The sequence below is a fragment of the Miscanthus floridulus genome, chromosome 10 (genome assembly GCF_019320115.1).
Source record: "Miscanthus floridulus cultivar M001 chromosome 10, ASM1932011v1, whole genome shotgun sequence".
In the NCBI taxonomy this organism is placed as follows: Eukaryota; Viridiplantae; Streptophyta; class Magnoliopsida; order Poales; family Poaceae; genus Miscanthus; species Miscanthus floridulus.
The window spans coordinates 142,796,418-142,819,081 of record NC_089589.1 but is presented as its reverse complement, the minus strand read 5'-3'; the positions used below and the strand labels follow the sequence as shown (position 1 = coordinate 142,819,081).

Sequence of the window (22,664 nt, the reverse complement as noted above, 5' to 3'; positions counted from 1 at the left end):
ATTTAAAATGCACTGATTCATATCCTCACCACACATGAAACATTTATTTAGCTGTTATACATAAGAAAATCTGCAGAAAGTAAAAAAGAAGATGGAGATCCTAGGACAATTGGTCGAAAAGCAAGCTCCTAATTGAGATCTCTGATCTCGCCACTTCACCAGATATAGACAAAAAAAAAAGAAATTACAGTTGCAACTAAACAATCATGGATGTAGAACAGATAAATATCAGCAGACATTTTTTTCCTTTTGCCCGTGTTAAGGAAAAGATGTGGGCTATGTCCAAATGTGGATCACTTACATACACACTACTACAAATTAAAGAAGGCAGGGATGGGAGCAAACCTCAGTACCAACTGGGAAAGCAGATAACCAGAGATCCTCCTGAACATAGCAACAAATCATTAGTCAGAATGCACCTAAAGTAAATAGCAACGTCATCATACAGGGCAGTCAAACACAATCTAAATCGTTATGGTAACTTCCAAAAATAAACCTGGGTGAGCCAACAAGCGAGAAAATGCTTCTAAAGCCATGGTTCTCAAGCATGGTTCTCAAGCCTTATATATCAACCGCAACCAATGGATAGAAGAAAATGTTGACCTATCAAACTGCACTTGCATAGCAAAGCACACAGATTTGAAAATTTTCATCAATAACGAATTCCTAACACCACAGTACTGCATTGCGATTTCGCACTCAGATGAGGAGAATCCAATAGTAAAACCCAAGTATAATCCTACATAACCATGGAATGCCACATTTGAGCATCACCAGCGGCAAAATGGAGCCATCATCCCCTGTTTTTTGACCAATCAAAGCACTACAAATCTTGCCGCTAGAGCAACAATCGAAAGTGAAGCCACCCGCAAGCTAATCAGATCAGGACCAAAACACTACTCGGGGATACCAAAAGCCTAACCCGAGCCTGGCCATCCTAGAAAACAAACTCACAAGGTTTCTCTTCTCGGGGAAGTAGTCCATCTCGGGCTTGGGCTTGCATTCAGGCTTGGGAGCAGGGACGCTAGGGCGCACCAGCACCGGGGCCACCGACGGAGGGAGCGCGAACACCAGAGCACACGGCGGTACCAGAGCCACCGGGGAGGGAGCAGGGACGCTAGGGCGCACAGGCACCGAGGCCACCGGCACTACACCATGACACACATTTACCTACACTTATGTGTTGGCAAAAGGCAGGTTTGGACGACATATTATGTGTTGGCAATTGTATATCATTTTAATGTCTAATCATCTGTCGGCAATAAGACTGTAAGACTACAAATTATCTGTCGGCGTTTCTCGGCTGACAGAAAAAGTGTCGGCAAAAATTAGAAGACTTACAAAAGTGTCGACGTAGCCTATACAGGGTAATTGTACAAGTTGTCGGCCAAGGTGTACCCGCGCTGGGTAAAAATATCTCCTCCCTCTCTCTCTCTCCCCCCCTTTCCGTCTCTCTTTCCCGTAGCGCTCTCTCATCCCTCCCCTCCCGACGCGGCCACGGCGGCGCCACCGCACCTCAGCAGCGCCGGCCCTCGACGCGGCGGCGGCTGCCCTCCCTCCTCCTCCTCCTCCCCCTCCTTCTCCACGCCCTCCTCACGCCTCGTGGCCCGCGCGGGCCGCCGGCGCCCCCCGCCGGGTGTTTGCACCGGTGCGGAGGTTGGCTGCCCCGGCCACGGCCGACATTGCCCCCTCCTCAGCGACGCACCTAGGGCCCGCTGGTGGCTGCCGCGCGTGGGTGCCACCCGGCGCTGCCTCCTCATCGCGAAACCCTAGCTACCTCATCTCAATGACGCCGGATGCATCGCGAGCCACGGCCGGCGCAGGCCGGCCGACCAAGCCTGTGCGTGGCCTCATCATCGCCGGCGGCGGTGGCGCCTTACCTCGCCCGCTGAATCTGGCAGTAAGTCACCCTCTTCCTCTCCTCCTCGGTCTCCTAACTCCTCCCCCAGATCCTCTCTGCCTCCACCTTTTCCCCTTTGTGCAGGTGATTGGTTTTAGTCGCCCTTGGCTGTGCTACTGGATGGTTCATCCACTTGCTTTGCTGGATGAAGCACTTGATGATGATCTTGAGAATGATATCATAGACTTCTAAGCTCGATGTCAGGATAAAGATGGTGGATATAGTGGTGGACCTGGACAGGTTGCTCTAATCTCAAAACCTTTTGAGACCCACACTTTTGAGCATAATATCTTTGATTTTGCTATTTGCATTGATTTTTTTAGATAAGATTTTAGATTTATGCAGTGTATGCATTAGTCTTGGATATGTCCAATGAAACACTGAGGACATATATGTTTGCTGTTGCAATCACATTAAATATTTGAATCCCTCTTTAGCTCACCCGATTGTAATTGTAACATTTTTAATTGATATTAGCATGTCCATGTAACAAACAAAATACGTGCCAGTGACGATGGGCACTATGCTTTGGATTTGAATACTCAAGGTTATCTTTTTTGAAAGCAAAGCACATTATTGGGTGCTTGATTTAGCCTTCTCATTCATTTAACATAAGTTTTTAACCAGAAATCTTGTTTGTTATTGATTTATAAAGTTAGTTTGAGTTCATTTATGTTGAGTCATTCAAGAGGGTAAATTGTAGTTTTTTAAGACATTCTTTTGTCCACGTCCTTTGCAGTTGCCTCACCTAGCTACGACTTATGCTGCCGTAAATACACTTGTGACAATAGGGAGTGAAAGAGCACTGTCATCAATCAATAGGTAAATCTCATGGTTGCTCTAAAGCAAGATCTGCTTTACATGAGTTCTTTTGTTAATAATGTTAACCTTGTTGGTCAGGGACAACCTGTACAAGTTTATGTTTCGGATGAAAGATGTATCAGGTGCTTCCTACACCGCTATATCGGTGAGTTTCTTGTGGTCCTTCACGATTTTTCTGCAGTTACTTGATATTTCCTGATGTTGACCTTAGGTTGCCAGCCTTGTGAACATTCTTGATGTTGAACTGGCAAAAGGCATTGGTGACTTCATAGCAAGGTTTTGTTTGTGTTATATAAATGCATTTTTTTCAGTTGCAAAAATTATTGCTTGGTCACAGTTCTTTTCTAGAATGTTGCTCAATTGATATACTATATGACTGCAGTTGTCAAACTTATGAAGGTGGTATTGCTGGGGAGCCTTATGCTGAAGCACATGGTGGGTATGTTTCTGAGGATTTCTGTAAAGTTCCAAATTTGTATGTTAAGAACATTAACAAAAGTTGCTTTCATAAGGTATATGTTCTGTGGATTGGCTGCTTTGATCCTGCTTAATGAGGCAGAGAAAGTTGACTTGCCTAGCTTGATCGTAAGACAACCTCTTCCTCCCTTAGTTTATTTAATTTACTTCTATAATTATGATGTGTTTTGTGTATCAGACCATGAAGTTGTTCTTTTAGGTCCTTTGGTGAAAGTGCATGACAAGTAGTCGATACTTGTGTGTTTGGCTGATGCAACATTTGTTTTTATTACAATACCATTTGGTGTTGTTGCTGACATCTTCACCATTTAGGGTTGGGTGGCTTTTCGTCAAGGAGTGGAATGCGGATTTCAAGGACGAACTAATAAATTGGTTGACGGTTGCTACTCCTTTTGGCAGGTAATTGTAACATATGTCTACTGTTATCTTTGCCACATGTGCTCCATGTAACAGAAATCTAGTGTGTGGACCAGGGAGCTGCCATTGCTTTAACACAAAAGTTAATTACGATTGTTGATAAGCAATTGAAGTCCTCGTATTCCTGCAAAAGGCCATCAGGAGAGGATGCCTGCAGCACCAGTTTTATGTCCTTGGGAATGAACCGTGAACCAATTTTTATATATTGTTGCCATCTACAGTCTTGGGTTCCATCAAGAACACCATGCAGTTCTAAGTTATTTTTAAATGCTCTATTGTTATGCGTTTTTATTACCTTATTCTTTGCAGCCACTTTATTGTCCCTGAGCTTGGCCCAAGCACCAAGTTCACATACGCTTCACACAAGGCTGTCTCTGAGTACAAGGAGGCAAAGGCGGTATGCTGCTGTAACAACAGATACTCTGAGCTGTTTGTAATTTAGTTCATTTACCCTTCTCATCATAATTTGTTTGTGTGGCTGCACGGTTTAGTAACAGGAAAAAAATGTAGCAACCGATATTTATGTCTCCCAGCTATTTGATTATGATTTGACAAATATTGTTTTCTTAGAACACGCTTCCTTTTGATAAAAGAACTTCAGCTCTACTGAACCTATGGCTTATTTGAATCCTTGACTGGTTTGACGCCTTCAAGACATTCCATAACATTGAAGTAAACTATAAGTTAACCCACTGTCTTTGCAAACCTTATTTGAAGTCAAAGGTGGACAATCTTGGAGCATACTGATTTTGCCATCTTGACAGTAATACATAACCGCCACAAAACTATTTTCTCATTCAACGTTGCATAATGGCAATATGATAGGATGCCCTGCAGTGTTTTTTTCTTATATGTTTGTGGTTTTCACCCTGTAAAGGAAGGGGCATGCTATTTTCTTTTATGAAAATAATGCCTGCAAACTTATGATTTTGCACCTCATGCAGCTCGGCATTGATACAGTCCCTGGTGCTTGTTGGACCAGTCTCATACTTGCTCCTCTCTAAGCCTGCCAAGGGTGTGGAGAAATCTCTCTCTCTTCTTTCACTTGGTAGCATTCTTCCCATCTACAAGTAAGCATCCACACAAAAAGCCAACAATTTTTTTTCAGCATGATCCTCGTTAATTGATAATGTGATATGTTATGAAATACAGGGAGGTTGTTTCTGAACTGAAGGCAGCTGGTGCTTCATGGATTTAGTTTGATGAGCCTACTCTTGTTAAAGACCTTGATGCTCACGAATTGGCTGCATTCTCTATGTCTATACATGTGTGTTCTGTCATTGTGTTGAAACTTTCTATACATGGGGTGTTGGCGCTATCTGTTGGACCATTTGGAAGAGTAGGAACAAAGCATGTTTTGAAAAGAAATTGATCAAAAATCCTTTAGAGATAATCTGCCATGCATATGCGCTAATGAAATTTTGGTCACTGAAATGGATCAGGACCAGTTGGTGGAAGGTGCCAATAGGATGCTGCGCGTGGCGAAAGAAGTCTTGGCGTCTCAGACCGCGCGACAGGTGAATCAACTCCTTCTGCAAGATACTGATGTAACTGAACATGATGAAGACGCAGCTTAGAGGTGATGACTCATGAGGCGGGTGGAGGAGGATTGTGTCCACTTAGATGCAGTCCCCAGAAGTTCAGGATGTTGTTGATGTCTGTCAGAATTCAGTCTTTTTTAGTATCGTTTTGATGGGTGCTAGATTGCTTCTGTAATCTTTTGGCTGGCAACTGTATGCATGTTAAAACTTGGCCGCTATACGAGCAAACTGTATGCATGTTAAAACTCGGCCGCTATATATATATCAAGTTGGTGTATGTATGGAAGATCTAATATATTATTTATACAAAAATCAAGTGAATTTGTTCAATGTGATGCCTTCTATACGAGCAAAAGTGAATTTGTCAAATTATTTTAATTGTAATTATATCTATGCAGTTTTGTCGACAATTTTTTTTGGGTAGGGTATGGTTTGTAAAATACCTTGGAAATGGTTTGGCCAACATACAAACTGTCGGCAAAGGTCTTAACTGTTGGCGTAGGTCTTAACTGTCGGCAAAGGGTTAACTGTCGGCAAAGGTTTCAACTGTCGGCGTAGGTAGACCGTTTGCCTACACATAAAGTGTCGGGGATTCTGTTAACTGTCGGCAAAAGTTTCGCCGACGGCTTCTAGCGCGACTGTTTCTAAACTGTCAGCAAAACTTTTCGTGGGAGGTTATCTGTCGGCAAAGGTGCCCTTTGCCTACAATAGAAAGTGTCGGCAAAAGTATGTTGTGTTATAGTGCGGTTGAGACAGAGCGCACGGGCACCAAGGCACTAGGGCCGCCGGGGGGAGGGAGCACGGGCACCAGCAGCGGAAACCCTAGCCGCCGTGGAAGGGTGAACGATGATGGAAACCCTAGCTGCCGGGGGAACGGCGGCGCGCAGGGCAGGAGGTGGACTGGGGGTTGGAGGTGGATCGGGGGAGGTAGGGCGCTGCGGAGGTAGGGCACAGAGACGACAGCGGTGGGGAAAAACTTGGTAGCCTACTGGCGTCGTGGAGAAGAAAGCGCCCAGGACTTAGAATAATTTCGGCCTCCCGCGAGCTCTTGCTTATATACCGAAGGTAATTTGTAGGGGCGGTTCCTGAGTAAGCCGCCCCTACAAATCGATTTGTAGGGGCGGTTCCTGAGTAAGCCACCCCTACAAATATTTTTCAATTTATTTTAATTAATAATTTTGTAATTTATATATAAAGAACACAATGTAAATTTATATAATACTTTTTTTGATTATTCTATATATGTATAAATAAATATATATAAACTATTTCATGATATATATATACAGATATAATTATATATTTTGTTCTTTACATATTTTGTTCTTTGGCAATATGTCTTTGGGTAGGTTCTTTTCCACAACACTGATCTTCTTAGGAAAGTCTGTGAATAGCGGCATCTCATTGTAGTTATTGTAAGCTTCAATATCGTCCACGCCATCAACTCCGATAATGTGCTGTTTCTCGGAGACAACCACATGTTTTATCTTCTTCGGGGGGAGGTTACTTTGTAGGTCAGGCATATAGAAAACTTATGCGACACGTGAAGCGAGCACCCATGGGTCATCTTGGTAGCCCATATTCTCGGGGTCCAGGACTCTCAATCTGATCTCATTCAGTTGGTGTTGTTTGATCTAGCGGTATCGAAACAGGGCCACCGTTATATCCCTTCCATAGTCAAGTTGCCATATCTCTTCAATGATGTCAAAGTATTGGATCTTTTGCCCCACTCCATCGAGAGCTTCTATTCGAACGCCGCTGTTTTGGTTCATATATTTACTATCCTTTGCGTGGGTATAGTACGTGTACCCATTGATGTCATAAGCTTTCCAAGATGTCACTTGTCTCGATGGCCCCTCCGTCAACCTACTGATGGTAATAGAGTCTATGGTTTCTCTAGGCGGTATGTTTTGGTCCTTCAACCATGTAGTTAGTCTTTGCTTGTGCTGTTTTGTGACCCAATCATCTGAACGACCATTTCTCTCCATCATAATGATAGCCAAATGTTCATCAATATACAGTTGCATCAGTTGTGTACTCTGCAAGACACTGAAATGTGCCCCACTCACTTCTTTGTAATCATGGTCGATGATCACTTTTCTACCACTGGTGCCCTTCCCAGCCAGCCTACCCTTGTGACGAGAATCGGGTTTACCAATCCCTTTCTGTACTTTTTGGTACTCTTGACAGCACTCGACGACTTCTTTAGTATTGTAACCCTCTATCATGGAGCCCTCTGGGTATGCTCGATTATGCACGTATTGGCTTAGAAATTGACATGAACCTCTCGTAGGACCACATTTCATGCAAGTAGCAAGGGCCCAGCGCCTGTATCTGATGAACCATGTGAATCATGAGATGTGGCATTATATAAAAAAAAAGCAGAAGGCAAACATATCTCTAGTTGGTTTTGTGTCTCCACCATAAATTCATGTAGGTCACTCAGCTCTTTCTTGCCAATCGTCTTCTGTGAGATCTTCGAAAAGAAGTAGCACATACGGGTGATGGTCATTTTCAAGAACTCTGGCTTTATAGCCCTGATTGCAATTGGTAGAGACATTGTTAGCATCACAAGACAATCATGAGCCTTGCAGTGTGTTATTGACAAGTCCTTCATCGACACTAGCTTCTTCACATTCGCTAAAAACCCAGTTGGGACTTTGACCCCTCTCAGGAAAGTGCATATAGCTCTCTTCTCTTCTGGTGTTAGGTTGAAGCACGCCACGGGCAGAGTGTATTTTCCATTAGCCTCAGGTACTGGGTGAAGCTATGGCATCATGTTTAGCTGCACCATGTCTTTCCGTGATTTCAGACCATCCTTTGACTTGCCTGTGTCCATCAAGGTAGCAATGAGACTTTCAAAGACATTCTTCTACACGTGCATAGCATAATCCTCGTTGTTAACAATAACCGTTTCACCATGATGAATCCATACTGTGTAGTACTCAACAAATCCTCGTATAATCAAATGTGATCTGATGATAGTCACATCTGTCCATGCCATTCGGTTCTTGCAATCTTTATAGGGATAAATAATTATATCCTTATTCTCTATCAACGTCGTTGCATGCTTCTCTGCGGCTTCAATAAATTTATCCATGTCTTCATAGAAACATGCCTTGAACCTTAACGAACCATACATCCAAGAGTTCATGTACTCCATCTTTTACAACAACAACAAAAAAATATATTAAAGGACTACTTATTCAGATATAAATAAAAATGAATCAAATTAATAATTACTTGAGAATAATTGTATATACTTCAGATATATATGAATATAAATCAAATATAATTACATGAAGCATACAAACATACCATGGTAGAGGAAAATTAATTAATGGCCTATTTATCCATAAATAATAAAAATACATATTTGTTGATTACAATAAACAATTTCAAAGACAACAATTAGCAACAATTAATATGTTACCCAATATCTTTCATGCAAACTCTAGTCCAATTTCATCAAACATAAATTTACAAAAACGAAATTAATAAAAAAAACAAACCCTAGATCTAGATCTACATGCACATGAAACATCCATAAAACTAACTAATTGCTCACTAAAATTAAGAAACATGGATCAAATAAGGGTATGATCTTGTTCCCCTACCTAATTTACCCTAGTACATTCAAAACTTGGGTCTAATTTGCTTCATAAGTAGCTCAAGCACCATAGAAGAGAGAAAAAAGCAAAACTCTAATTACTCACTAACCAACCATTAAAACTTCAAAAAAAAGTGTGGAATAGTTTTTTCTTACCTTCTACAACCTCTCTACCAAAGGATTTGAGACCAAAATCTTCCCCTATTAGTAGAGCAATTTTTGGGAGGTACCCAAAGCCTTCCAAGCCTTTTTTCTCGGATAAGAATGAGTGACCCGAGGAGGAAGAAGGGGGCTGCAGCCTTTTGTACATGCATTTGTAGGGGCGGCTGGTGATTGAGCTGTCCCTACAAATCGCAACATCGGGGACGGCTGGTGAGTGAGCCGCCCCTACAAATTGACACATTTGTAGGGGTGGCTCGTATCATCAGCCGCCCTTACTGTGTCATTTGTAAGGGCGGCTGGTCTCGTGGGTCCCGAGCATGCCCACTGTAGGGGTGGCTCCATCACCAGCCGCCCCTACAAAAAAATTATCCCGTTGCTATAAATGTTTTTTTTTGCAGTAGTGAGTCCTAGATAGTCACTAAGTTCTGATCGGGGATAATAATAATGAGTACCCAATGGTACCTGTACATCCAAATTGAAGGTAGTTAGTATTATGTTAAAGTGCTAGTTCAGAAAAGAAAGAGATGGGAAAAACACTCACTCGAAGTTCCACGGTAGTAATATGCGCCTCTTGTTCCAATGCTTGTTGAGGAACTTAAATATATTCTTCGTAGTGTCATCTGGTTTATCCCTTAGATTATCCTGGAAAATAATTGAGGGGTCCATGAAGCCTACGTCATGGTATCCCGTCCTGCGACAATATTGCATCTCCATCCTGCACGATACAAAATCGAATAGGAGTTAAGATATCGCAAATTTACTAGAGCGAGGATTTTGAAGTTAGAGGAATATACTAAAGACTTACAGGACCCAGCAACTGATCAGTGACTTGTCTAGTGCGTCTTGATTGTATAGCATGTACAGTTCCTCCAGGGGCACGACATCGCCACGGAAGTAATGTTGATGACCAACCGAAGTTCCATCGCGGCATAACCATTTGATGTAGCTTGCATGTACCATTGGTGCAGCTTGTACATCTTCGTTGGCAGATATTTCACCAACTTCGGAGACACGAGCTCTTTACCATACTCATATTTCCATTTTTCAGGCACAGGGAGCGTTGGGATCTCATCCTCCCCTCGAAGTTGTGCTGCTGTCAGATTTGTATCTTTACTGTATTCCAGCAGGTTCTTCTCCCAGGGTGAAAGCACCACAAGCGAGGCAACCAATTGGTTGGATTGCTCTCCGAGTTGAGAAATAGATTTCCCACTTTTCTTCCTCTTATGAGCTGCCTGCTTTGTTATCTGCCTGTCGTAATCAGATAGCGGAGGTTTCTCTAGCTTTTTCCTTTGCTCGGCCTCCATTCTTTTGATGAAAGACCAAAGCTTACGCTTATCCAGTGGTGGCGCCGGATTCTGTTTCTTCAACCATGCTTCTTTACGAGCCTGTTGCCATTTTTCGTGCTCAGCAGCCGCTGCAGCCTTGCTCTCCTCATCTGTCATATCATAAGGTAATTTCTCAACTGGTGCCTTCTCCTTCTGCTTCTTCTGCTTCTTCTTAGGAGGTGGAGGTGGAGGAGGAACTGAACGCTTCTTCGTAGGTGGGGGAGGTGGACTCATGCTTGGATCCCTTTCTAGTACTGGACTCATGCTAGGAGACCTGTCTGGTAGTGGAGAGTGTGCCCTGGTAGATGGCGTAGGTGATCTTGCCCTTGAGCCTTGAGGAGATGATCCCAAGATCGGGGGATTCGGCTGCGTAATCCTTATGAAGCGCTTGGGCCACTGAATCCAACCATGGATAGCTTCTCCTAGATTCTTTTCCCCGTCACCTCCAGAGATCTCCAGTTCCAGGTCATCCCAACCGTCGGCCACTCGGTCCACCCCAACTTTGGCATAGCGAGCTTGAATCTGCACGCCATGTAGTGTTTGGCCTTGCGTCGGTTGCTCAGCCACACCATAAGCCAACACTATGAGCTTGTTTCTTACGGGAGTAACAAGCTCGCAAGGGGCTCTCCCTGTGATGTCGTCCACGGGGTGGCATTCCTCAATGACCTCAGTGGATCCTCAAGCTGCGGCTTCAATGTATCCTCCAGCTGCGGCTTCCGGGGAAGCGACGCTGCTTCGATGCTGTGTCGGGCTTACGTCGACATGTGGCCCTGATGCTGCTGCAGCTGCTTATTGACTGGCTTGTTTGCTCAGAGCTATGGCCACACGCTCGTCTACTAATTCCGCTATTCTTGCCTCTGATGCTGCTACTTGTTGTTGCAGCTCTCGCAGCTGTCGTGCTTGGTCGGCCTTGCTTCTCTGGCGACTTCTATATGATTCAATGTGCTCACAAAAGGCAAACTTCCACGGAATGACTCCTTTGCCTCGGCATCGTCCAGGGTGTTCGTGATTTCCAAGTGCCATTGTCAGCTCGTCCCTCTCTCGATCAGGCACGAAGGATCCATCGGCTGTTTTTTTCACTAAGTCATCAAGTCTAGTAGCCGCTTCTCTTATTTCATCGCCGAAGACAATTGATCCATCTTCGGGATTGAGCCTGCCGCCATGAGCTTAAAACCAATTATTTGCTCGCTCAGGCCATTCGAGAGTATATGGTGATCCCCTGGCAATTAGGTCATCTTCCATCCTTTGCCATTTCGTGACCGCAGACTTGTCACCTCCTGTCCCAAGATGATGGAAGTATTGCTTCTGCTGGGCATTGCCAGTGTTGGTTTGAGTTGACGACTGGCTCTTGCTCGTCTCCTTGAACTGTACAAAGGAATCCCAGTGACCCCTTATCTTCGGGTGCTTACTGAAATCAGGTTCAACCCCCTTCTTTATGTAGTCTTTGTTCAAGGTTTTCTTGTACGTCTGAAACGAAATTGCACCCTTCTTCAAGCCCCATTCTTTCACTTTGGCTTCGTCTACATTTTCAAACGTGAAGTTTTCTTTTACTTGTTCCCATAACATAGCCTTCTCTCGATCAGGGACGTAAAGGACCGGTCTGTGCTGACCGGGACGTGCTCAGGTTTTTTGCAATTCTGAAAGCTGATTGGGATGTTATCTCTGACAAGGAACCCAATATGATTCACCAACTTTATCTTAGCTTTGGCAGGAGCAATCTGTTCACCATCTTCAGCAATTTCTATGATGATGATACGGCCCTCGGCCTTCTTGTTCTTGCCTCATTTCTTTTGAGGCCTTTTGCTCGATCTAGATGGATGAAAAACGACAATTGAAATGTTGCGTGATTGGAATGTTGCGTGATGATGTTTCTTTCGATAAGACGATAATTGAAATAATGTTTACGTATAATACTTGCTATACCTCGCCAACTGGTTGCTCCACATTGCCTCCCTCGGCAACTTGTTGCTCCACATTGCTTCCCTCGGCTCGATGCCATCACCAGCCAGGTTGAGGTACATGTCAGCCTGGCTGTGATCGATCTCTTCGTTTGCTTGATCGCCGCCTTCAGCAATCATCTCATATAGGAGCTCGTTGTCTAATCGTGCCATTGTAACTAGTGTAATATAAAAGAATTAAACATTTAATAATAAGAATGACTAATATGTAACATTGTAACTAGTATAAAAAAAGAATTGACAACAAAAATAGAATGAAACACCGCTAGGAAATGACAACAAAAATAGAATGAAACAAATTTATAGATAATTTTCAACACTTATACAACATTTATAGATAATTTCCAACACATATACAAATTTCTAACATTTATACAACATTTATAGATAATTTCCAACACTTATACAATTTTTTTGCAATTTTTATATAATTTCCTACAATTTCTAGATAATTTTCTATAATTTTCTAGCTATTTTCAACATTTTTGTACAATAATGACGTTACGGCGGATTTGTCGGTAATTTCTAAGTATTTCAATTCATGGAAAAAATCAATTCTAAAAAATAAATGGCATGATTTCAATTTCTAAGTATTTCAATTTTCTATAATTTCTAGCTACTCCAACAATTTTCTATAATTTCTAGCTATTCTCTACCCCTGTAGAAATAAAAAAAATAAGTGGCACGATTTCCAACACTTTTACAAATTTCTTGCAATTTTTCTATAATTTCCTACAATTTCTAGACAATTTTCTAGCTATTTTCTACATTTTTGTACAATAATGATGTCACGGCGGATTTGTCGGCAATTTCTAAGTATTTCAATTCATGGGAAAAATCAATTATACAAAAATAAATGGCATGATTTCAATTTCTAAGTATTTCAATTTCTAAGTATTTCAATTTTTTATAGTTTCTTGCTACTCCAACAATTTTCTATAATTTCTAGCTATTCTCTACCCCTACAGAAATAAAAAAAAATAAATGATATGATTTTCAACACTTATACAAATTTCCTACAATTTTTCTACAATTTCCTACAATTTCTAGATAAGAAAAACATAATGACGTCACGGCGGCCGTGGAAATTACGTCAGCGCAAGTCTGCAGGGGCGCCGCGCGCGCGCATTGGGGACGGGACGGCCGACGTCGGGGGCGCAGGGCGGTGTTGGGGGCGGCGGCGTCAGGGTCGGGGCACAGACATGGAGGCGGTGACGGCGTCAGGGAGCGGACGGGGAGGCGGAGATGGTGTCAGAGAGGATGGGGGCGACGGGGCCGGGGCGGGTCGGCCTCGGAGAAGATGGGGACCAGGCGGCGCGGCGTCGGAGAAGTCGGAGGCGACAGGGGCCGAGGCAGCGCGACGTCGGCGAGGAGGCGACGGCGTCGGAGGGGAGGCGATGGAGGCCAGCCGGGGTCAGGGGAGATGGGTGCAGCGCGAAGCGTCGAAGGCGATAGGGCTGGGGCGGCGCGACATCGGAGAGGACGGGGGCGACGACCGAAGTCAACGGGGGTGACAGCCAGGGGCGTGGGCATCGGAGTAGATGGGGGCAGCGTTGGAGGAGATCAACCAGGCAGCGGTGGATCGCGCGGAGGAAGATGAAGCAAGTGAAAATGTCTAAGTGTTGGCCTGGGCTAGCACTGAGCAGCCCCTTAACACCCCCTCTAGTACCAGTTCCAAACTACACCCGGTACTAGAACCCCTCTAGTACCGGGTGTAAACAACAACTGGTACTAGAGGGAGGATCTAGTACCGGTTGTAGTTTACAACCGGTACTGTAGAGTCTCCCCATGTGGGAAATGAAAATGCCCCTCTAGTACCGGTTGTTGTTAAGCACCAGTACTAGAGGGGTTGCAAGACCCTGTTTTTATTTTCCCTTTCTTTTACAATTGCTATTATAGTAATTTATTGCATAGTAAATTAAATAACATTCATAAAAAATGTAACAACAATTTGGTAGCTTCATGTTTATTAGATATACACTATAAAAATGTCAGATGCGGTCAAATATCAAACATGGTAAAGTTATTAATTTTAACTTAGTAATAGGCTATAATGGTCATAATACTTATGTTAACTTTTAAATTCGAAAAAATACATTTTTTGACCATGCAAAAATTTAGAAGAATAGATCCTCTAGTGTTCTTAACATGTTTACCATGACTTAATCATGTTCTTATTTAATTGTACGTAAATTTAATGTTTAATATTTAATGGTGATTAAAAAATCAAAATATTTAATATTTTAACCATGCAAAAATCAGTTAAACAATATTTTAGACAGACAAGAAAGTTAAACAAGACATGAGAATTGTATTTGGAAAAACAAGATCTAACCATTCATAATTACATTAATGCCTTTGTTGATAACCAAAAACACAACATAATTGTTCAAATACATTACGCATCATCATCTAATGGAACGTTAATAACCCTCCTCTTGACGAACATCCCTTGGTTGTGATCGCGGCATAAGTATGGAGCATCCTCTTTGGCTAACAGGATGCTTGGGTCAACCTCGACTGAAAATGGAGGAAGATCATCGAACTGATCATAATCTTCTGAAATGTCAGTCTTGTCCTCAACTCCAACAATTTTTCTTTTCCATGGAAGAACAATGTGGCGCTTTGGCTGATCATCTGACCTATTAGCACCCTTCCTTATTGGTTTGCTTGCCATGTCCTTCACATAAAAAACTTGAGTCACGTCATTGGCTAGGACGAATGGTTCATCTATGTATCCAATCTTGTTAAGGCCCACTATTGTCATCCCATAGTTGTCTGTCATTACGCCTCCGCCAGTAAGTTTCACCCATTGGCACCGAAACAGAGGGATTTTCAAAGGTCCATAGTTGAGTTCCCATATCTCAATGACACCATAGTATCTATCTTTTTTCCCACTACTGTCTATTGCATCGATACGGACACCACTATTTTGGTTTGTGCTCTTTTCATCTTGGGCTCTGGTGTAAAATGTGTATCCATTTATCTCGTATCCTTGGAATGTCGATACTGACATAGATGGACCCCTAGCCAACCATGCTAGATGTTCTTCAATGGTGTCATCACCCATCAGTTTACGCCACAACCAAGTGCCAAAAGTTTCAATGTGACGACGTGTAATCTAGGCCTCAGTCTTCCCTTGGTTTGAGGACCGTACATTAGCCATGTGCTCCTCCATGTATGGAGCGACCAGGGATGATTACTGTAGGACCGTGAAGTGTGCTTTACGTAATGTCTCCTCATCGATGTCCATCCGAGCGTTCCTCCCTAGTGTGCCCTTTCCCTTTAGTCTCCCCTCATAGCGTGATACAGGGACTCCAATCGAACTTAGGTCATCCATAAAGTCAACACAAAACTCAATTACATCCTCTGTTCCATTTCCCTTTGCGATGCTTCGTTCCGGATGGGCACGGTTACGAACATACTTCTTCAGAATTGCCATAAATCTCTCGAAAGGGAACATATTGTGTAGAAATACAGGACCGAGGACAAAAATCTCTTCAACAAGGTGGACTAGAAGGTGGGTCATGATATTAAAGAAGGAAGGTGGGAAGACCATCTCAAAGCTGACAAGGCATTGCACCATGTCATTCTGTAGCTTCCATAGATTGTCTGGATGGATTGCCTTCATTGAAATCATGTTGAGGAATGCACATAGCTTCACGATTGCTATTCTCACATTCTCTGGAAGAATACCCCTCAGTGCAATAGGTAACTAGTAGGGGACTGTGACACCTAAGAGGGGGGGGGGGGGGGTGAATTAGGCAACTTAAAATTCTAACTCTAAACTATGGCCTCTTTTTCTACCCTTAGCAAAACCTATGCAAAAGATAAATTATCTAAATGTGCGACTATGATTTTGCTAGTGTGTTGCTATCTCTACCGCAAAAGTAGTAATACAAACAATGTAAATGCAGAAGCTAAAGAGCAAGGTAGAGATATGCAAACTCCCGTCGATGACTCCTGATATTTTTACCGAGGTATCGAGAAGCGCGCAAGCTTCCCCCTAGTCCTCCGTTGGAGCCCCTCGTAAGGAATCCCTCGCAAGGGCCAAGCTCCCGGTCGGGTAACTCCGTGGATAGCCTCGGGCCTTCCCCAAGTGCAAGTGGGTCTCCGACGTGCCTTCCGGCAAGCCTCTCCTGGATGCTCCTCGCCGTCTTCACTATTAAGCTTCCGACCGAAACATCGCGGGCCTTGTTCCCTCTGGTACACGGTGGCGGCCACACCACAAACGCGGTTGGTGTGATCTCGCAAGACTACAAGCCCCTCCTGATGTACAACAATGGTGCGCGCAAGCACCGAGTGATAAGAGGTATACAAACCTCACTAAACACTAGGCCTAAACCTAGAGCAAGCGCATAAGCGTTGGTCTAATCAACCTAAGCACTTCGCAAAGCACCTACACTAATCACCTAATGAATCACTAAGCACTATGCAAGTGGAGATAACTAAAATGGTGTATCAACACCCTTGGTATATTTCCTTAGCTCCACACATCTCATTTGGCCGGTTGGGGGTTGTATTTATAAGCCCCACTGAGAAAGTAGCCATTGGGGATGAAATCCTGCTTTTCTGCTACTGACCGGATGCTGATCACATCCTGACCGGACGCGTCCGGTTGTCCCGACCGTTGGAGCCACGATCAACTGATAGGACGCTGCCAGCGTCTGGTCACACTGCCACCGGACATGTCCGGTCACATTTTCACCGCTCTGGAACCTCTCTGTACTCGAGCGGACTCTGCTGTCCTATATCTGGTCGATCTACCACCAGCGTCCGGTCCAGCGTTCGGTCGCTGCTGCTACTGAGCCTCTTGATCGGGGCGTTCAGTCACTGTGCTACCAGCGTCTGGTCTAGCGTCCGGTCACTTCTGTGAGCTCGTTTCTTCATGATCTTGCGTATGGACTTGGTTCCTATCTTCGTGCTTAGACTTTGCTTGATACCTTGAGTCTTGTCTTGTGCTCCTAGGATCTTGCTTATGGTGTTGATCATCGGATCATCACGTCGCCTTCGTCCAAGTCACGTCTTGCACCCTATTGAACTACAAAACAATCACTTGCAAATTCATTAGTCTAAGTTGGTTGTGTTGGTCATCAAACAACAAAATCCAAAGTAAATGGGCCTATGGTCCATTTTCCTTACAATCTCCCCCTTTTTGGTGATTGATGACAACACGATCAAAGCAAGCAAATAATAAAAATTTGGAATTTCAAAACTATCTACTTGCTAGGATGCAATGCAAGGGGCAAGATTATATGATGCTAAAAGATACTACTTCTAAGACTAAAAGATACTACATAAAAACTTATCTTGCCCTTGCAAATGTCCCCATGTGGTATTATGGATTTAAGCCTTGCTTTCTACAAATTCTTACCATTACATAGACTAATCCATAATCCACTATCCTCCCTTTCTCGGACCATTACCACTTGTAGACCATTATCACTTGTAAATTATTATGGTCTAGCTTTTGGTGTTACAAAATAATGCTTGCTTTTGGTCCTCTAAATTCTCCCCCTTTGGAATCAAACACCAAAAAGGAAGACATTAGTAGCACAAGAGAGGGTCAAACTTTGTGATCCTTTGTGTGTAGAGTGGAATAGGTCACACAATTTGACTCTCACATTATATAGATTAAGCTCCCCCTAAATATATGCATACATATGGTAGAAGGCAAAGCATATGCATAATTGGCAAATTATTGCTCAAGGGAATTTAATCTATATAATACATGGAGAAAGCATATAAATATCAAAATGAAATCAACATGATGATATCGGTTTAGAAATACCACATGTGGAAACCAATTTGATTTCTACCACTTGCAATAGGTGGTGGATATTTGAAGTATGATGCTTAACTCCGGGGACTCCATTTTCCTTGCAATGAGACTACTACACACATGATAAGCTTGAAAAGGTGTTAGTCTCAAAACATCCAACTTGTAGAGTAACCTCCCCCTAAATTTGTGCACACAAGTGTGGAATACTTGTAGGAATCATGCACATTGATTTTAGAATCAAAATACCACTTGAAAGATGACATCACATGAGTGTGAAATTCATTTTTGAAGGCGATATTCGGGAGAAATTATCTACAATTTGGACTTTGGCACATATTAGATGAACAATTGTAAGACAAGCTATGTGCCGTGCTCCTAAACAATTTTAAACCATGTAGGTTTGCTCTAAGGGTTAAGAATGAAACTGAGCAAGCCTACCATAAGATATACCTAGTGTATGCATGGCAAAAGATATAAGCATGCAAATGCAAACATAGGCACGAAAAGTAACTAGATGTTTAAAGATACCAATTTGTAAGAAATACCATTTATAGGAAATGCAAATTGATACGTCTTGAAGGAAATTGAATCTAGTTACCTAACATGGGAAGGGGAATTTGGGTCCATAGTATTCACTAACCCACTTGGCAAGGATTTTGTCCATCATGATGCACCCCATGAAATGCACCCATACTTTGCCAAGTCTCCAAATTCCTCGAAGTCCATCGGACTTCTCACTTCCCTTTCGGGATCCAAACCTTCTTGGTGCTCTTCATGTTGGAAATGATTTCCTTTGGCACCCAAAAGCGTTTGACCCCATTGTTGGCTTGCTTGTTCACCTTCATGGCCACCACCTTGTCATTTTTCTTCTTCTTTAACAAGTATGGTGTGGAGGCCTTCTTGTCCACCTTGTTGGTGTAGGTGTTGGAGAGCTTGCTTGTTTGCTTCTTCTCTTTCTTCTTTGCTCCTCTCCCATTCTTCACCTTGCACTCATAGGACTTGTGGCCTTCCTTGTGGCACACGTAGCAAACCACGGTTTGTCCTTCATCAAGCTTCTTCACTCCCTTGACGGTGTTATCTTGATGAAGTTGGGCTTGCTTCGCCTTGCCTTTCACTTGAGTCAATTCCTTAGTAAGGCGAGCTACTTCTTGCTTGAGTTGCTCATTCTCCTTTGCAACCTCTTGTGTGCATGTATCTACAACAACTTTCTCAACACAAACTTGGTTGCACAAAGATGAGTCTAAACATAAATCATTACAAGAAGTAGAGGCATCCTTTTTAGACATGTTAAAGATGGAACTTTTCTTTTTAGATGCCTTGGTGGGGGTTGTACTAACGGCTTCAAGATTAGCAACTTTATTAGTTAGCTCATCACAATGTTTGCACATGGTTTCCATTTTAGCAAGCAACTTTTATAAGCATCTTGTGAGCTAGCTAACTTTTCTTTTAATTTTTCATTTTTCTTTATAAGTTGCTCATCATTGATTGTGCATGCATTTGTTGTTGCACTAGCCTTAAGTTGCTCAATTTTAGTAGATAGTTCAACATTGAGATTAGCAAAGTTCTCATATTGTTCAAGCAAAGTTTTGTATGCTTCTTGTGAACTATCTAGCTTTTCTTTTAATTTTTTGAGCTTCTTTTGTTGACTAGTGCAAACTTTAGCATAATTAAGATTTTGTTGCACAATTTCCTCATAAAAAGGCATTTCATCATCACTATCACTCTCACTAGAGGATGAGCTTTCATTACCTCGTGCCATGAGGCGCATACGAGAAGAGCTTGATGATGAGTGCTTGCACCCTCGCCTCTTGTGATGGTGTTGTTCTTCACTTGAAGAATCATCCCATGGCCTTATTGAAGTGAGGGCTTGGTTCTTGCATGCCTTCTTCTTTGTCTTGGGTGTGGTCTTGTTTGGACAAACTTCCACAAAGTGCCCCAACTCGCCGCATCCATAGCATCCTCTCTTTTTTTGCTCATTTCTTTGATTGGTGAAAATGAGATCTTGGATTTGGATTGGCACACCCTTGACATTGAGCCTTTGGATCATCTTCTCCACCTTGTTGATAAGTTTGATTGATTCTTCATCAAGGTCGGAGGTGGAGGAGGAAGATTGATCATCATCACTTGAATCTTCATCTTCATCATCATCATCACCATCCTCATCTTCTTCCTCATCTTCAGTTGAGGAGCTTGAGCTTGAGCTTGTCTCAACTTGCTTGCCCTTGATCTTCTTTTTCTCGCTACATGCGAGAGCTTTGCCTTTGCTCGATGAAGAGGCTTCGTCTTGACCCATCTTATGTGACATTTCAAATGCCACTATCTTGCCAATGACTATGCCCGGGGTCATGGTGCTCAAGTTCTCCATGTTGTGAAGGATGGTGATGATGCTTGCATATTTCTTTTGTGGTAGCACGGAGATGATCTTCCTCATGATGTCTGCATCATCTAGCTTTGTTAATCCTATTGAATGGAGCTAATTGATAATTAGATTCAAACGAGAATACATATCATGAATAAGCTCATCATCATTCATTGTAAAGGAATCATAATTTTGTTTAGCTAGACAATGTTTTTGCTCACGGACATTAGATGTGCCATCATGGAGCTCTTGAAGTTTTAACTAAATTTCATGTGCCGTATTTAAAGTGATCACTTGGTTAAATACATCCATACTAAATGATTCAAACAAGCAATTCTTAGCTCTAGCATTGAAATGCATATCCTTTTCTTCACTCTTTGTGGGTTTATCGGGATTCTTAATGGGTTTCATCCCATCATGAGTGACTCTCCAAACACCCAAATCAACCGCCTCAAGGTGGCAAGCCATTCTAGCTTTATAATAGGGGAAGTTAGTGCCGTCAAAGTGCGCATGCCTAGAGGTATCCATCCCAACCACTCTAAATAGCGTCGGCTCAACGGCGGTTAAGCCAAAGGTCCAAATTGAGCCAATCGGCTCTGATACCACTTGTAGGGGTCCGTGATGCCTAAGACGGGGGGGGGGGTGAATTAGGCAACTTAAAATTCTAACTCTAAACTATGGCCTCTTTTTCAACCCTTAGCAAAACCTATGCAAAAGATAAATTATCTAAATGTGCGACTACGATTTTGCTAGTGTGTTGCTATCTCTACCGCAAAAGTAGTAATACAAACAATGTAAATGCGGAAGCTAAAGAGCAAGGTAGAGATATGCAAACTCCCGCTGACAACTCTGGTATTTTTACCGAGGTATCGAGAAGCGCGCAAGCTTCCCCCTAGTCCTCGTTGAAGCCCCTCACAAGGAATCCCTCGCAAGGGCCAAGCTCCCAGTCGGGTAACTCTGTGGATAGCCTCGGGCCTTCCCCACGTGCAAGTGGGTCTCCGATGTGCCTTCCGACAAGCCTCTCCCGGATGCTCCCCGCCGTCTTCACTATCAAGCTTCCGGCCGAAACACCGCGGGCCTTGTTCCCTCCGGTACACCGGTTGGTGTGATCTCGCAAGACTACAAGCCCCTCCGATGTATAACAATGGTGCGCGCAAGCACCGAGTCGTAAGAGGTATGCAAACCTCACTAAACACTAGGCCTAAACCTAAGAGCAAGCGCATAAGTGGTGGTCTAATCAATCTAAGCACTTCACAAAAGCACCTACGCTATTCACCTAATGAATCACTAAGCACTATGCAAGTGGAGATAACTAAAATGGTGTATCAACACCCTTGGTATGTTTCCTCAGCTCCACACATCTCATTTGGCCGGTTGGGGGTTGTATTTATAATCCCCACTGAGAAAGTAGCCATTGGGGATGAAATCCCGCTTTTCTGCTACTGACCGGACGCTGATCATGTCCTGACCAGACGCGTCCGGTCGTCCCGACCATTGGAGCCGTGATCAACTGATCGGACGCTGCCAGCGCCCAGGTCACATGCCATCGGACGAATCCGGTCCAGCGTTCGGTCGCTGTTGCTGCTCTAGAACCTCTCTGTACTCGATCGGACTCTATTGTTCTACGTCCGGTCGATCTGCCGCCAACGTCCGGTCCAGCGTCCGGTCGCTGTTGCTGCTGAGCCTCTTGATCAGGGCGTCCAGTCACTGTGCTACCAGCATCCGGTCCAGCGTCCGGTCACTTCTGTGAGCTCGTTTCTTCGTGATCTTACGTACGGCTTGGTTTCTATCTTCGTGCTTGGACTTTGCTTGATATCTTGAGTCTTCTCTTGTGCTCCTAGAATCTTGCTTATGGTGTTGATCATCGGATCATCACGTCGCCTTCGTCCAAGTCACGTCTTGCACCCTATTGAACTACAAAACAATCACTTGCAAATTCATTAGTCCAACTTGGTTGTGTTGGTCATCAAACACTAAAATCCAAAGTAAATGGGCCTAGGGTCCATTTTCCTTACAGCAACAATTGTGTCATGAGGACATGGTAGTCTTGGGCCTTTAGATTTATGAATTTCTTCTGTTTCAAATTTATTAATGCCTTTATATTCCAGGAGTAGCCCGATGGGACCTTGATACTATTCAAGCACTCAAACATGCTTTCCTTCTCTTCCTTGCTAAGGCCCACTTCTCTTATAAGCTATACTTTTTAGCTTGTTTTTTTACCCAGAACAGTGTTTCGGCTTGTTTTTTCAGCGAAGCGAACGGGGCCTAAGAGTGTAACTGGCAGGATGCAAGTAATGCCCATTATCTCTCT

The 22,664-nt window shown here is 43.3% G+C and overlaps 1 pseudogene; it reads left to right on the top strand.

Annotated features, from left to right (window-relative positions):
• Positions 1 to 1,786: 1,786 nt before the first annotated feature.
• Positions 1,787 to 4,814, top strand: LOC136489878 (protein farnesyltransferase subunit beta-like; annotated as a pseudogene).
• Positions 4,815 to 22,664: the final 17,850 nt, after the last annotated feature.